The sequence below is a fragment of the Periplaneta americana genome, chromosome 2 (genome assembly GCF_040183065.1).
Source record: "Periplaneta americana isolate PAMFEO1 chromosome 2, P.americana_PAMFEO1_priV1, whole genome shotgun sequence".
Classification (NCBI taxonomy): Eukaryota; Metazoa; Arthropoda; class Insecta; order Blattodea; family Blattidae; genus Periplaneta; species Periplaneta americana.
The window spans coordinates 80,744,785-80,759,650 of NC_091118.1; positions in this window are offsets into that span (position 1 = coordinate 80,744,785).

A 14,866-nucleotide genomic window follows, 5' to 3' on the forward strand; every position below is an offset into this window, starting at 1 on the left:
AACAATAAGACTACAAATATTTCATCCCTTTTCAACATAGTATTAGCAGGAACACTTGCATTGAACGTAGTGGGGACTATGTTGAAGAGTGATGAAGTGTTTGTAGTCTTATTGTACATATTCAATTAATAAAACAATAATTATTGATGCTAGTTTTTGACTCTCCCTCGTACATGCATAGTGTTCTGCCCAAGGGTAGGTCTTTAATTGCAAACCCAGTATGCTCCTTTCTTTCCTATTTTCTGCCTTCCTCTTAGTCTCCCCAAATGATCCGTATACCTTAATATTGTCAATCATCTGATACCTTCTGCTCCGAACTCTTCTCCCGTACACTATTCCTTATATTATGTACAATGTATATATATATATATATATATATATATATATATATAATATTCCTACTCACTAATCCCCTACAAATATCGCAAATTAACAAATTAGGCCTACATCGAAATAAACCGAAATAAATGAAGTCAATCACTGCACTCCACTGCACTCACACACCTACTGGCACTCATGCCAGAAATAGTATCATATGTATGTATATATATTTTTATTGTTATTTATGTACAATAACTGGAGTGGGCGTCCTGCTTGTGTAAGACCCTAAAACGGCCTCTGGCTCAAAGCCAGAAGTGTCAATAAACAACAACTGTACCTCCCATTTCCTCTAGAGAAATGAACAGTAATAGGTTCTGGATTGCTGTATAAGAAAGTCTGGACATTTCAGTAAACTTTCTCTCTTACAGTTTTTCAGGTAATAATTTCCATATGGCAGATAATGCTATATAATATTCAACATTTTTATTTAAGACATTGTTTCTCTTTCATTAACGAAGTAATTTTTTATTCATACTGTATCTGTCAATTTATTTCGCATGCTAGTAACTTCAAGGCCTAGTAATTTTTGAAGCGAAAAAATAATAAGAAATTGAATAAAAATGACTTCAATAAGAGTATTTAAATATAACAAACAATAAAGAAATAGATCCCTCGCACCATGCCTGACTACATTGTCTGTTTTTGTTCCATAAATTCTGCTGTGGCTGTCTTTCACTTATGCACACGTATCAGCACCGTACTGCTGCCAGAACTCTATTGACTTATTGTAGGTCAAATGCCTTCTTATTTTTGAAAGCCCTACATCCTATATATTGCGACAGAGCTGGGATACGATCTCACGACCGGCAGAAGGATTACAAGGTCAGCCGTGGTTCTGCGCAAGTGCGTGCGCATATGCTTCCTGTGGCATGTGCTGTGGCGTAGAAAGGAGGGGGAGAGGAGAGAGAGCGACCGCGGAAGAGAGGGGAGATATCCAGATAATACGAGAGAGCTATCTCTGGACACCCGTAGAAATTTCTCGTAACTATGGTTTAGTTATAAAAGAAGAAACGCGAGTGAACTTGAGCAGTTTGGCAGTTTAGTTAGTTGCAGTGTTGTAGTCAGTGAACAGCAAGCCAGCCAGTCTTGTGTAGCAGTGAAGCCAGCTTCGAGACCAGAGTCCGACTTGATTGTGTTTGCAGCTGTGTGAGCATTTGAAGCCCTGAGTTCGAGTGCAGTGGATCGCAGTTGGGGGACCTGTGTTCGAGTACAGTGGACTGTCTCTGAAGGTCTGTGGTTCGAGATACTGTGAACTTGAGTGACTGAGCTAGAAGAACTAGCCAAGGCAAACGAACTGTGAACTGAGAACTGACAGTTCTGATTTGTAAATAGTGCTTTTTGTACATTAGTTAAAATTAACAGTTCATTGTTGTTCTCAATAATCCAAGTAAATTGTCATTGTCGTCTGTGGAGTGCAATAACGAATACAGTGTTACTGTGTGGAGTGGAAAACCCATTGTTGACGGGAGCAGAATTGGATTGTAGAAAGTGAAGAGTTATTGTTGTAAGAATAAAATTACATTGTTGTGTTCGAATAAATTTACAATATTCAGGACCACTAAACCACTAACACTAATTCACCACCACCACCACCATCACCACCACCACCACCACCACCACCACCACCACCACCACCACCACAAGTTTATTTTTATCAACACTTGTGATGCAGGGTTTATTCTGACTTGCGAGAACTCTCATGTTGTTTAATTTTAAGCTTCAATTCGCAATGAGTTTACAATGATTTCATCTTTCAAATTAAAATTGTAATACTAGCAACTTAGGCGTAAGAATAATTTTATATGATACGCGACTCATGCATCAAACTTCTCTCAAGTGTCATTGTTAGTGAATTCAGACACGCTTTATTTAACGGTTGGTTTTGCTTTGGTTCTTAAAATTATACCTAATTACGCTCGCACAATGAGTTTTACTTTATCAGTTTATGTGATCGATACTTTTTATCATCCACTTCTCTGTGTTGTGGTGTTTTCTCCGTAAATATTTATCGTTTGTGTTAACTGATTACGATAAGATTAATATAAATCGTGTCATAAGTAATCCTTTTCTTAAATTTCCTCCATGGAATAATAATAATAAATAATAACAAATAATAATGATAAAAATAAAAATATATTTTGTACTATTTCCGTCACCATGCCATGATCACTATTTCCAGTACCACTTCTTCTAATGTTATCTCATTAATCATTATAATCATCACTAAAATTGACATTATACACTGTTCCGCTTCTGCGTAGAAGAGAACTTCTGCCATGATTAGGGGATAAAGTGACTATGTTTGTCGTTGATGTAAGTTTCAACGATTCGTTTAAATTTTGGAACATGTATACAACCATGTATAAAATTAGGAAGTCACTTATTTGAACTACAGAGAATTTATGAATGACTGAAATTTTCACTAATTATAGTCAGAAAATGAAACTAGTTACTAACTTTATAGTAGCAACTTAATAATTATACAGTTGTACGGTATACCCTATGAGTGAACAAATTCTGTATTAAGTTAAATATCCCGTATCTTCTTCCTTCCTGCCAGCGAGCGATCTAGATAGTGGATTTCAGACTGTTGCCTCTGCTCATGTCCGTGAGCATCTTGAAGAAGATTATAACAAAGCGAAAGAGTAATCTCGTGAAGTGCGTGAATCGCCGCCTCCGCACATGTATGAAGAGTTTGTGGGACATCATAGACTACAGAGCAGGTCTGGCAGGTGCAGATTCACGACGCAGCATTCCTCGGACTTGCAGACTGCGAAGAGAGGAACATAGGCTATCATTTTATCGGACCTTTTCCCTTCTGAATTACATAACAATGAAAGGAATGTTTTATTTATCTTGTTTAATGTATCCGAAGTCTATGAGGATATAGCTCAGGAACCAACTATGTAAAGGTGATTAACTGCTTAGAATAATGTCAAATAATGAGAACAAGGGTAAAAGATTTCTGCATTATTTTGAGATCAGATGTTAGGAATATAATATTATATGTGAGGCGGAAAGCGGAAAGGGATCTCTTATCGGAGAAGGAAAATTTTCAATACAAGCAAAATGGATGGTTAGGTCGAAAATATCGAATTCGGTATTTTGTCGATTATTATAGCTTAGTTCGTCTTGTTCAAGCCCATATCGATTTAAATGTTTCTTAAATATGTAAAATTATATTGATGGTGACATTGTAAAACTTTAAAGCTTGTTTCCTCAAAACACCTAATTTCCGTAACGAATATTCAAACTGTCATAACTCATTCAATTTATTAGTTAGAAATCTAAATTTGGTATAAAACTTTTCAGAATTTAATGCTAAATTTGAAAATAACATAAACTCTAAATCTTAAATTTGCGACAAGCGCTTTCCGCCTCACATATCTATTAACAGAGTTAAAGTGATAGTCATAAGTAGACATCGGACTTTTAGGCACTAAAAATTGCAGTTTTAGGCGCCTAAAATAAGCTCAAAATTTGTAAAATTAGGCTTTATTTTAATGAAAGTAGGCATTTTAGGCACATCAAGGTATCATACTTATTTCTTTCACTGAAATTTTTAGTTATACACTAAAATACGCACAAAAAGTATGTTTAAACATTAAAAAAGAATACTATATTATATTTATAAACAGAGCTGCACAAATTTAATATATTGAAACTAATGAAATAATGATTATTGATATCAAGATTACTCATTTTAAGTTATTGAAATTCAGCTCCATGCTCAGACTTTATTATAATTATCTGCACAGTACACCACCAGAATTTTTTCTAAATTCTCCACAGTTAACCTTTGCCTTTTGTCACTGAGAATCATTTTGAAAGCAGAAAAACTTCTTTCAACCGAAACTGATGTGAGAGGCGCAAATTTTAAATTAGGTACAATAGAAACATCAATAATTACTGAAACATTTACACTTTCCCCCGATATCACTCTTGATACTTTTTCGAACAATGAAAATCCTACATTCTTATTTAATACGTTGTCCCACTTATTTTTAACTTTTTTCCCAGTTTCGCCCAAAGCAGAATGTATGTTCACTTGAGCTTCCTTTACTATTGCTATTTGGCTACGAAGAGATTGTTTTTCACTTTCTAATTGTTCAATGCTTGCAGGTATGAAAGAAAAGTTTGATGTTATGTAGGCAATATCGTTTTTCACTCGTGAGTCATTCAGACAATCTTTCACTGCTTTCACACACGCTGCACTATCAGTTTCAGGTAATTTATCAATAACTGTGTCCACTTCTTTAAAATACTTAGAATAATACACCACTGACTGAATCCAGGTTCCCCATCGTGTAACAACCGGCTGAGGTGGGAGTGGGATATCTGGAAAGTTCTCTCTGAATATTGAAATCCTGGATGGGGCTTTACAAAAACATTTTTTTTGTGTTAGAAATAAACGAATTGACAAGAGGAAATTCATTCCGGATTGTTTCAGAAACCCTGTGAAGGCCATGTGCTAGACAGGTTACAAGCGTGAGGTTAGGATAAAATGATTTAAGAAGTGGAGCTGCAGCAACCATATATGAGGCAGCATCAATACAAAACAACAGAACTTTAGAATCGTCTATATTACCTGAGTATAAAGACTGTAGGCCTTTATTTACAAAATAAGCAATGGCTTGGCTATTCACTTTCGAAAGTTCCTTAACACATACGAGGTGTGGAATCGAAGGTCCATCAGGACTAAGTTTTCCTACTACCATATTTGCTATATACCTATTCATAGGATCTGAGGTTTCATCCACAGAGACCCATATGTAAGAATCACCTATATCCTCCCGAATGGAAGCTAAAGTTTCATTGTATATTCTGTCTAAGTAATTTTTTCTTAGGGTCGACTCAGATGGGATATTTTGTTTGCAGTATTTTTGTAAAAACTGTCTTAAAACCGGATTTTCAATTGCATTCCAGGGAATGTTAGCAGCAACAAACGCTCTGGTTAAATCAGCATAGAAATTGCTGCTGAGATTGGATGAAGTAGGCTGTGTTAGTAAAGTTTGTTGCAGTTGATTTTTCTGCTGGAGCTGCTCCTTGCACATTCTGCTTTAGGTGGCACTTCTTTTCTTGCGAAATATAAAAATGTAAAGTAAACTGAATTAAAATAAAATCCTAATTGTTGTATTGCCGTATTTCTATCACAAAGTTAGTGGGTTCGAACAATCAAAATTTTAATGACCTGCAAATACTTTAACTATCGAAATTTAAAAGGTTAAAGTGTAGTGGTCTTAAAAAGAATTATACCTCAGGATAGCTCAGTCAATGTATAAATATTATAGGCCTACTCATTAAAATTAATAAAATTTATATATTTCAACTATTGTTACATACCTGTTTGCTACAAATCTTGCAGAATATAATTTTTCCATCATAAGTGAATTCTGAATATTCTGTTAGCCATTGCCGGATCAATGTAGATTTTGCACTTATATTTTTCGGCATTATCGCGTTAAACTTCACAGGAAAACGTCCTACCGCTCAAAACTTCTCAACACAAATAAGGTGAGGGAAAGAGCAACTGTTAACGAGCATTCAAATGAACCGTTGTTATTGAGATTCAATTGGACAAAAATACAAAGTTCCACTTATTGTTGCATTTCCTGGTAGTTTTAACACTAGGAGGGCCATTTTTTTTAAATATTTTGTAACGGTTTACCCTACTAATTCGCAGTTTTACGACTTTTCATAAATATTTCAAAAACACTCTTTCTCCAAAAATTGTGATTTTATGACACTCTGAAGGGCAGTACAGCTAATCGGTTTCAGACCGAAAACAGTCATTTTTATAGTATAGTCTATCTCGGTAGCAGCACATGTTGTGATTGTTGCCTGCTTCAAAACTAAGGTTGGTTCTTTGTCGGCATTTATGCCTCCAAACATGTTAAATTCGGTGAAATCTATTGCGAGTGTCGTGAGATTCAAAACATTTTGTTTCCTTTATCAATGGTTTCATGGCCGGTGTGAAGCAAACTTTCCACTTTTTAAATGCCTTAAATTTCGCAGTGAATGCATGTATAGATTATAAAAAGTAAGAGTAAAATGCGAAACTTTACAGTGAGTTAGGCATTTTTAGGCGAATATTAACAAATTAGTCTAATAACCGTTTTAGGGCATTTTATGGCACTATAAAACTCTTTGAATACCTTTCAATTTCCATGAAACACAAATATTAATAATTATTTTTACTTTTCTCCTAAAGAATCAAAATAGGCATTTGCCCTAGAATCCGATGTCTGGTCATAAGAAAACTGGGTCCGTAGCACGGTGTGCAATTTACCTAATCTAAGTGGACAAAAATCAAATTTTGACTTATTTAGTTAGGCATAGGTGAATGAGAATTAATGTTCTTTGACATTTGGAGAATGCTCTGAGAAACTGCTTTTACTGTTTTATCAGCAGAAAGCTATATTTAGAAGGATATGAACAAGTTCTTTCTAACACATCTTGCTCCGGTTCAGTCGTAGACAGAGAGGCTTACTATGTGGGTGAATAAGTGCCAGTTGTTAGTGACTTATTGTGTTGTGAGAAATTTAGTCTGTTCAGATAGGTACAGTTTCCCTAGAAAAGAGTGAGACGATTGAATATTCCGAAGTCTCAGATGTAAGACACTGCGCATGATCGGAGACCAGAACACAAATACACAAGATAACGAATATTGAATTACTGAAATTCAGGCTATTTGGTTTGTTACTAGCATCGTTCCGAAATTCACTTCAAAATCTGCAAAAATATGGTAATATGACGTAAATAATAGATAAATATATACATAAATCGTGTAGTTAAATCGACATTGGGCCTTCATGACTAGATCGACACTCCGCACAGAAAGGAAAACTTTCGTGTCATTTCAATAGCTGAGACGCTAGTACTTCTGCGTGGTGTGTAGAAGAGTGCGAGTTCGATTCTTAGTCTACACAATGAATTTTTTGTCTAAATGACGTTGAAATAGCTAAATAACGTAGAAATAAAGTTTTACAAAGTCCTGAGATTAAGTGTTAATGATCGCAAACAATACAAAATTACAAATTATAATATTATAACGTTAATCTAATGGATGCATTTACACCATTTATATATATATATATATATATATATATATATATATATATTAAAAACTAACATTTAGAATGAAATTTAAAAAATATTCCTAAGCCACACAGACAAACTTTTCCAAAGGTTTAGAGTCCTTAGGCCTGTGTCATTTGTTGAGTAATTATTACAATATTTTATTAGTAGCTTTCCCATATGTGTAAGAAATGCACTCGCACAAAACAATTTTTGTCGAAAGTGTGGCTTTGGACTATTTCGTTCTCACCCCTTCAGTTGATTTTAACTGTTTTATCTACGCGTTTGTAATAGTGTTTAATTTAATGTGTATTCAATTTTATATATGTTATGATTAAATAAATAAGCACTGTTGCAGTTATTGACTAATTAGATATATTAATACTAATTTTTAAATGCATCTGTTAAATAACGAATTGCAGTATTTTTTGCAAAATCTTGAATGTTTAATTTGTCAATAATATTTCTTTACTATATACTATAAGGCGTTAAAAAAACAGGAGTTGTTTCCGTTATAGGACAGTGGAACCGACACGCTACTCTACTCGTATGAGCTACCGAGACAAGATAGTGACATTAGCAGCAGTCCAGAATTTAGATTCCACAGCAGGCATTTGCCATTCGGTACAGAGAAGCAATGATATTTTGTGACCCGAGCTATGTTGTGAAATCGTGGCCTTAAGTGGCTGTCTTCTTCGTGATCCTTTTTCTGGTCCTTGTCCTTGTTGTGGTCCTTGAAACAGTTCTTGTTGTGTTTGTCATGGTACTTATCGTAGTTTTGGTCCTTACCGTGATTTGTTTCTTATCGTGGTTCTTTCGTATTCCTAGTCGAACCATATCATAGTCGTTATTGTACTCGTAATCCTTGTCGTGGAGCTTTCCGTTGTCCATGTCGTCATCATTATCGTAGTCCTTGTCGTTTTTCTCGTGATTCTTATCGTCATCTTGTTGCTTTTTTTGAAGTCCTAATCACAGTTCTCGTTGTCTTTGTTATGGTTCTAATCGTGGTCTTGGTGTTTGTCGTAATGCTTGTCATGATCCTTCTTGTGTCCATGTCGTAGTCCTGATTGTTATTCGTATCGCGATGCATGTCCTGATCCTTAGTGCTGTCGTTATTATTCTTGTCTTTGTGTTCGTCCGTTTCGTGGTTCTATAATGGTCGTTGTTTCTTTGTCGTAATACGTGTAGTGGTCATTATTGTTGTCCAAGCCATGGTGTCTTATTGCGATCATTGTCGTGGTGCATGTCATGGTCAATGTCATGATATTTATTGTGGTCCTTGTCCTTATCGAGGTCCTTATAGTGGTCCTTGATGTCTTTGCCATGGTCTTTATCGTGGTCATTGTTGTCTCTGTTGTGGTTATTCTCTGCTTTGTTAGGGTCCTTATCACAGTGCTTGTTTCCATTGTAATGGCCTTTTTCGTTCTTGTTTTTGTCATAGTCCCACTCGTGGCCTTGGTCCTTATCGTGGTCCATGTCGTGATTCTTATAGTTGTCTCTTTGTCCATTTGGCGTCCTTATATTGGTCTTAGTTGTCTCTAGCATGGTCCTTACCGTGATAATTATTGCCTTTGTCATATTTTTTTATTACCTACGGGGCTGAAGAGGACACTAAAGAAACAGGAATCGACACGTGTTTACTAGTGCTGCAATTATTAACTAAATTGTTCAAACTAAACGTAGATATAAGTGCAATAAACAGATTTTTTTATCGCGAACATTGTTGTCTTCGTCGTGGTCCTAGTTGTCATTGTAATGGCTCTTATCGTTCTTTCTGTTTTTGTCATGGTTCTTATCGTGGTCCATGTCGCGATTATTATTATTATCGTGGTTCTTGTCTTCGTCCATGTGACGCTTCTTACATTAGTCTTTGTTGTCTCTGGCATAGTCCATATCGTGATCCTAATTCTTTTTGTCATGTATTTTATCGTGATCATTGTTGCCTTTGCCGTGATCTTTGTTGTCATTTTAATAGCCCTTATCTTATTCCTTGTCTTAGTCATGGTCTTGGTCCTTATCGTAGTCCTTGTCGTGATCCTTATCGTAGTCTGTATCGCGGTCCTTAAAGTGGTTCATGTTACGGTTCTTATCATGCTGAACTTCGTGGTGCGTGTCGTGGACCATGTCGTGATCCTTAACGTAGTCCACGTCCTTATTCTTATCGTGATTCTTATAGTGGTCCGTATTCTTCTTCTCATAGTCCTTATCGCTGTCTTGGTCTTTATGAACCTTATCGTAGTGTTTGTCATGGTCTTTATCGTGATACCTATCATAGTGTTTGTCATGACCCGTGTCGTTATTCTTATCGTGGTCCTTGTCTTTGTTTTGTTGTTGTTATGAGTCTTAACATCGTCCTTGTCTTTAACGAAGTCCTTATGGTGATTATTCCTTGGTCCTTATCATGGTCCTTATTGTGATCGTTGCCGTAGATCTTGTAATGATCCTTGTTGTCTTTGCCACCGTCCTTATCGTGGTCACTGTTGTCTTTGTCATATTTCTTATTGTAATCCTTGTCTTTGTTGTGGTCCTTATCATGGTACTTATCGTGGTATTTGTTGTCTTTGTTATGATCCTTATCATAGTCTTGGTCCTTATCATGGTTCATGTCGTGTCTCTTATCATGAACCCTATCCTTATCGTGGTATAATTCGTATTATTATCGTGGCCCTTGTCTTTATCCATATCGCGTTTCTTATATTGGTTCTTGTTTTCCTTGTCATGATCATTATCGTGATCCTTATTATTTTGTCGTGGTCCTTGTTGTCTTTGACATGTCCCTTATCGTGCGGTATGTTGTCTTTATTGTGGTCATTACTGGCATTATAATAGTCCTTATCGTCCTCCTTGTTGCTTTTGTCATGGTCCTTAATAAGTATTTGCTGTCTTTGCCATAGTCCTTATCTTGGTAATTTCGAAGTCCTTATCGTGGTCCATATCGAGGTATTTATCGTAATCCTTGTCGTGGTGTTTGTCGTGTTTATTGTCGTAGCATATTATCATGGTCTGATTTTGGTCCTTATCGCGGTCCTTGTTTTCTTTCTAATAGTCCTTTTCGTGGTCTGGTCCTTTTAATCCTTATGGTGGTCTATGTTGTGGCATGATCCTTGTTGTCGTGTTTGTCGTGTTCTTGTATGTAACCATGGTCCTGATCTTTGTCTTTATCGTGGTCCTTGTTGCCTTTGTTGTGGTCCTTACAATGTTCCTTGCTGTCTTTGCCATATGTCTACATTTGTCATTTCACAATATTAATATCGTTTTTGCAATTTGGCGAATGACTTTCGTGCTACACGGTATTTTTTCAATCTTTCATTAAAGGTAAACGATAAAGGACGTAAAAAGAGACCTACACCAGAAATATACAGACAACTGATAACATTTTGCACTGGTGTGCACTTTGGAGTAGGATGAAAATAGGCCTAAGCATGCACGAGCAGATGTCTACGTCGATATCGAGTGCTGTAGAACTTTAACTTCCACGAACAAGAGTCGTTTCATTCTTTTTAAGAGGAACTGTACGTTCTTACTAATGTAACTTCAATTTCAATTTTGCAAAGTATTTTTCTTCTTACAGCAGGTTTAAATATTATCTCAATTGAAAATAAAATTAAAGTTCTCCAAATATAATGTGAGTTTTAGTACAGTCGATCACGTCCAGTTACAGCAATTCTTTTACCATTTAATACATCATCATTTAGAGTGTTGAATGATTGTTTTAAAGTTTGGGTGTTCTTGCGAATTTGTTCAGTAATTAATTTTTTTCTCATTGGTGAGGCATACTGTAACGCGGCTTAACAGCAAAAAAAAAAATAAATAAATAAAAAAATAATGGAATAAGGAAGTTTTTAATCACTGTGTGAGTCTTTAAGCCTGCAAAATTATTCACATGACATCGGACATCAAGTTAAAATACATTGGACTCATTTTTATCTAACCTTAACAAACTCACCGTGGATCAGAACATAAATCTTGTAGTTGAACAAAATTAATCACTTCTCTTCAATCTAACTGGTTTTTATAAAACTTTGTACTTCCTTACAGCTGGCATATATTTTTTGTGTACAAACTCTGATTATGTTTGCACAAGAAAAACTACCCCTTTATAGCGGGTGTATTTAGACACAATTTAATAACTTCTCTACTATCTAACAGATTTTTATGAAACTTTATACAGAAGTTAGTGATAACATATATTTTTTGTCTACGAAGTCTGATTATGTTTCCATAAAGGGAACTGCTCCTTTATAGTAGTGAATTTGGACAAAATTAATAACTTTTCTCCTATATGATATATTTTTATGAAACTTTATACAATTAAGCCTACGGGTAGCATACAGATGTTATCACAGTTTGTACACAAAAATGTATGCTACCTGTAACTCGTGCACAAAGTTTAATAAAAATCTGTTTAATAAGAGAGAAGTTAATTTTGTGTAAATGCACCCCTTATAAAGGGGTAGTTCGTCTCATGGAACTGTGAATATAGTTTGTACACAAAAAATATATGCTACCTGTAACTTCCGTACAATGTCTCATAAAAATCTCTTAGATAGGAGAGAAGTTATTAATTTTGTCTAAAACCACCCCCTATAAAGAGATAGTTCCTCTTATTACTCAAACGTAACCAGGCTTTGTACACAAAAAAAATATGTGCTACCTATGAGATATGTCCAAAGTTTGATAAGAATCCATTGAAATCCAGAAGAGTTATTAATTTTGTCCATCTAGATTTTCGTTTTTGCGTCGTAAAGAACGAAAGTATTGTTTCTTTTTATATATATTCGAATTTTAACGCGATTCAACTGCTATGGAGTCGACCCACTCCTCAGCATGAGACATACACAACTCGGACACTCAGTGTCAATATACGGAGCCATTATCAAATTAGTCTTTGATTTTGCTGAGTGAGTTGGAGTAAATGTCCTCGTGGTCAAATGATCGGTTGCTCTTCCGGCAAATAGGCATATACTCTGTCGTTCTCTTATAATCATCTTACGTTACGCGAGCCTGCAGTGATAAATTGCTATTAGGATTCTCCACCGGGATCACTCGATGTGGTATGGTTTGTGCCATGTTTAAAAAAACAACTCTACCTTCATTACATCATCAGTAATGTCAGGGACTGAGACAAGATGGCCCATCTGTCAGCGTCGGCTGATCAGCGGGCTTGAGACTCCAGGCCTATGGGGCTTATCAGATTACTCATCTGCGAATCAGGACCTGGCTCTATCATGGGCTGAGGCACGATGGCTCACCTGTCAGCGTCGGGTTCACGAATGCCACCGAGGCCACCCGTCGGACTTCTTTTTTAATTAGTTATTTTACGACGCTTTATCTACTACTGTGGTTATCTAGCGTCTGAATGAGATGAAGAGGATAATGTTAACGAAATGAGTCCGAGGTCCAGCACCGAAAGTTACCCAGCATTTGCTCTTAATGGGTTGAGGGAAAACCTCGGAAAACCTTAACCAGGACTGCCGGACTTGCACAATCTTCATATATAAGGGTACACAATGGGCCAAACCGTGCATAACTGTACGGATCGTCCCGGTTCCAACCCACGTAAAAGACAAGCAAAGCCAACATCATCAGTGTTTGCTTCGAACTGTTAATAGCAGTAGGGTAGACACGTGCAGTGATCTTGCTCATGGAATTGCTACTACTTTCTGTCTTGGTTATCCATTCCAAAGCTCGCACAAGGCTGAGTGATAGTCATTCATAAGATGTGGCAACGTCGTATTATTTAGATTACATAATACATCCATAATCAAATTATGTCTTTCTTACACTCGATAAAGATGAAATCGGAAGTTGTTATGGTTTCGTTATCTTCAGCAAATCTAGAGTGTTGTTGATTATTTACGAAGACTGTTTTTTTATATGCGAGCGGGAATTGTGTTCCATGGCTGTACTCGAGCGTGGGTTCGAATCCTGCTTGGGATGAATACACGAGTACCTAGTTGAGTTTTTTCAAGATCTTCTGGGATATAATGCAAGTGTTAGAAAATACCATCGCGAATCCTTTGATTCATCAGGCCAAAATGTTATTTCACTATCGCTATATCCATCGATCCTATAAGTATAGCTTCACCAGTGGCGGTCGGTTCATTGAAGCTAGTGAAGTTGAGCTTCCCTCCTCTTGCCTCCTCACCATGCACTTTTATGTGCACAATAGTATAATAATTGCAATCAATTAAAAACTGCAAGAGATTCTGTTGTTGAACTATTATGCTTTTGCGATCGCTCAGTCGCGCCCGATCCGCTGTACATAAGTGTGCTGCTTATGCCTTTATCCCAGTGTAGCCGGCGCATACCCTGCCCGCCCGCCTGCCAGCTGCCGCGCTTGCGCATTTGAGTAACTTGTGACAGTTGTAGCGCTACTGTGCAGTGAAGCTACGTCAGGTTGAGATTCTCTATGATTCCGAGAGAAAGTTAAATATTGTGTATTTTTATGCGTTTCTTCCTAATTGGTGTGGGTTATTGAGTTGTGCAGTATGTTATTATAAATTGTAGATTGAATGACAAAGTATATATTCCACCGATATTACTGTTATTTTGTTTTATGTCCAAATAGCCTTCCACAGTGAATTATTCGCCTAGCACCTCAACTGCAAGCGATATGCGTGAAGCTATTCCTAACACGGGTTCCGTTCTTCCCGAGCATCCTTCAGAAATCTCCGGCGGTAGTCGTGATGTGGCTGAAGACGTGAGTGTCTCTGCTGTTTCTTCAGCGAGTTCAAGTGCATGTTGTATTATTGATAGCTGAAGAAAAGTGTCGTTCGGATCACATAATTTTGAAGATAAGAAACTAATAATTATAAATGGTAGGCCTATGCCGAAAATTGATGATTTGAAGACAAAGACGAAATCATGTTTCAAACATTTTAGAGCAGATGTTTATTATGATAAATTTAAATGGCTCACTGCATGTGCAGATTCAAAGAAATTGTATTGCTGGCCATGTTTAATATTTAATACAGACAAAAACGTTTGGAACTCCCAGGGATTTTCGGACATAAGCAATTTCCATAGATCTGCACATCGCCATGAGATAACCCAAAGTCATTTTATTTCTATGACGAAACTTAAAACATTTGGGTTAACAAGAATTGATTTACAGATAGACGATCAACTGAGAGCTGACGTTTTAAGACCCAATGCCTTAGTGAAGCATACCAGAGAGATTCTTACACGCCTAATTACTGTAACATGCTTCTTAGGAAGGAACGAATTGTCATTTAGGGTTCACGATGAATCAAAAGAATCGTGTAATAGAGGGAATTATGTTGATTGTTTGAATCTATTAAGTGAATATGATGAAAAATTGGCGCAACATATGAAAACCTCTACTTTTACAGGGCTGTCCAAACACACACAAAATGGTTTGATAAATGTGATTGGGGAAGTTTTA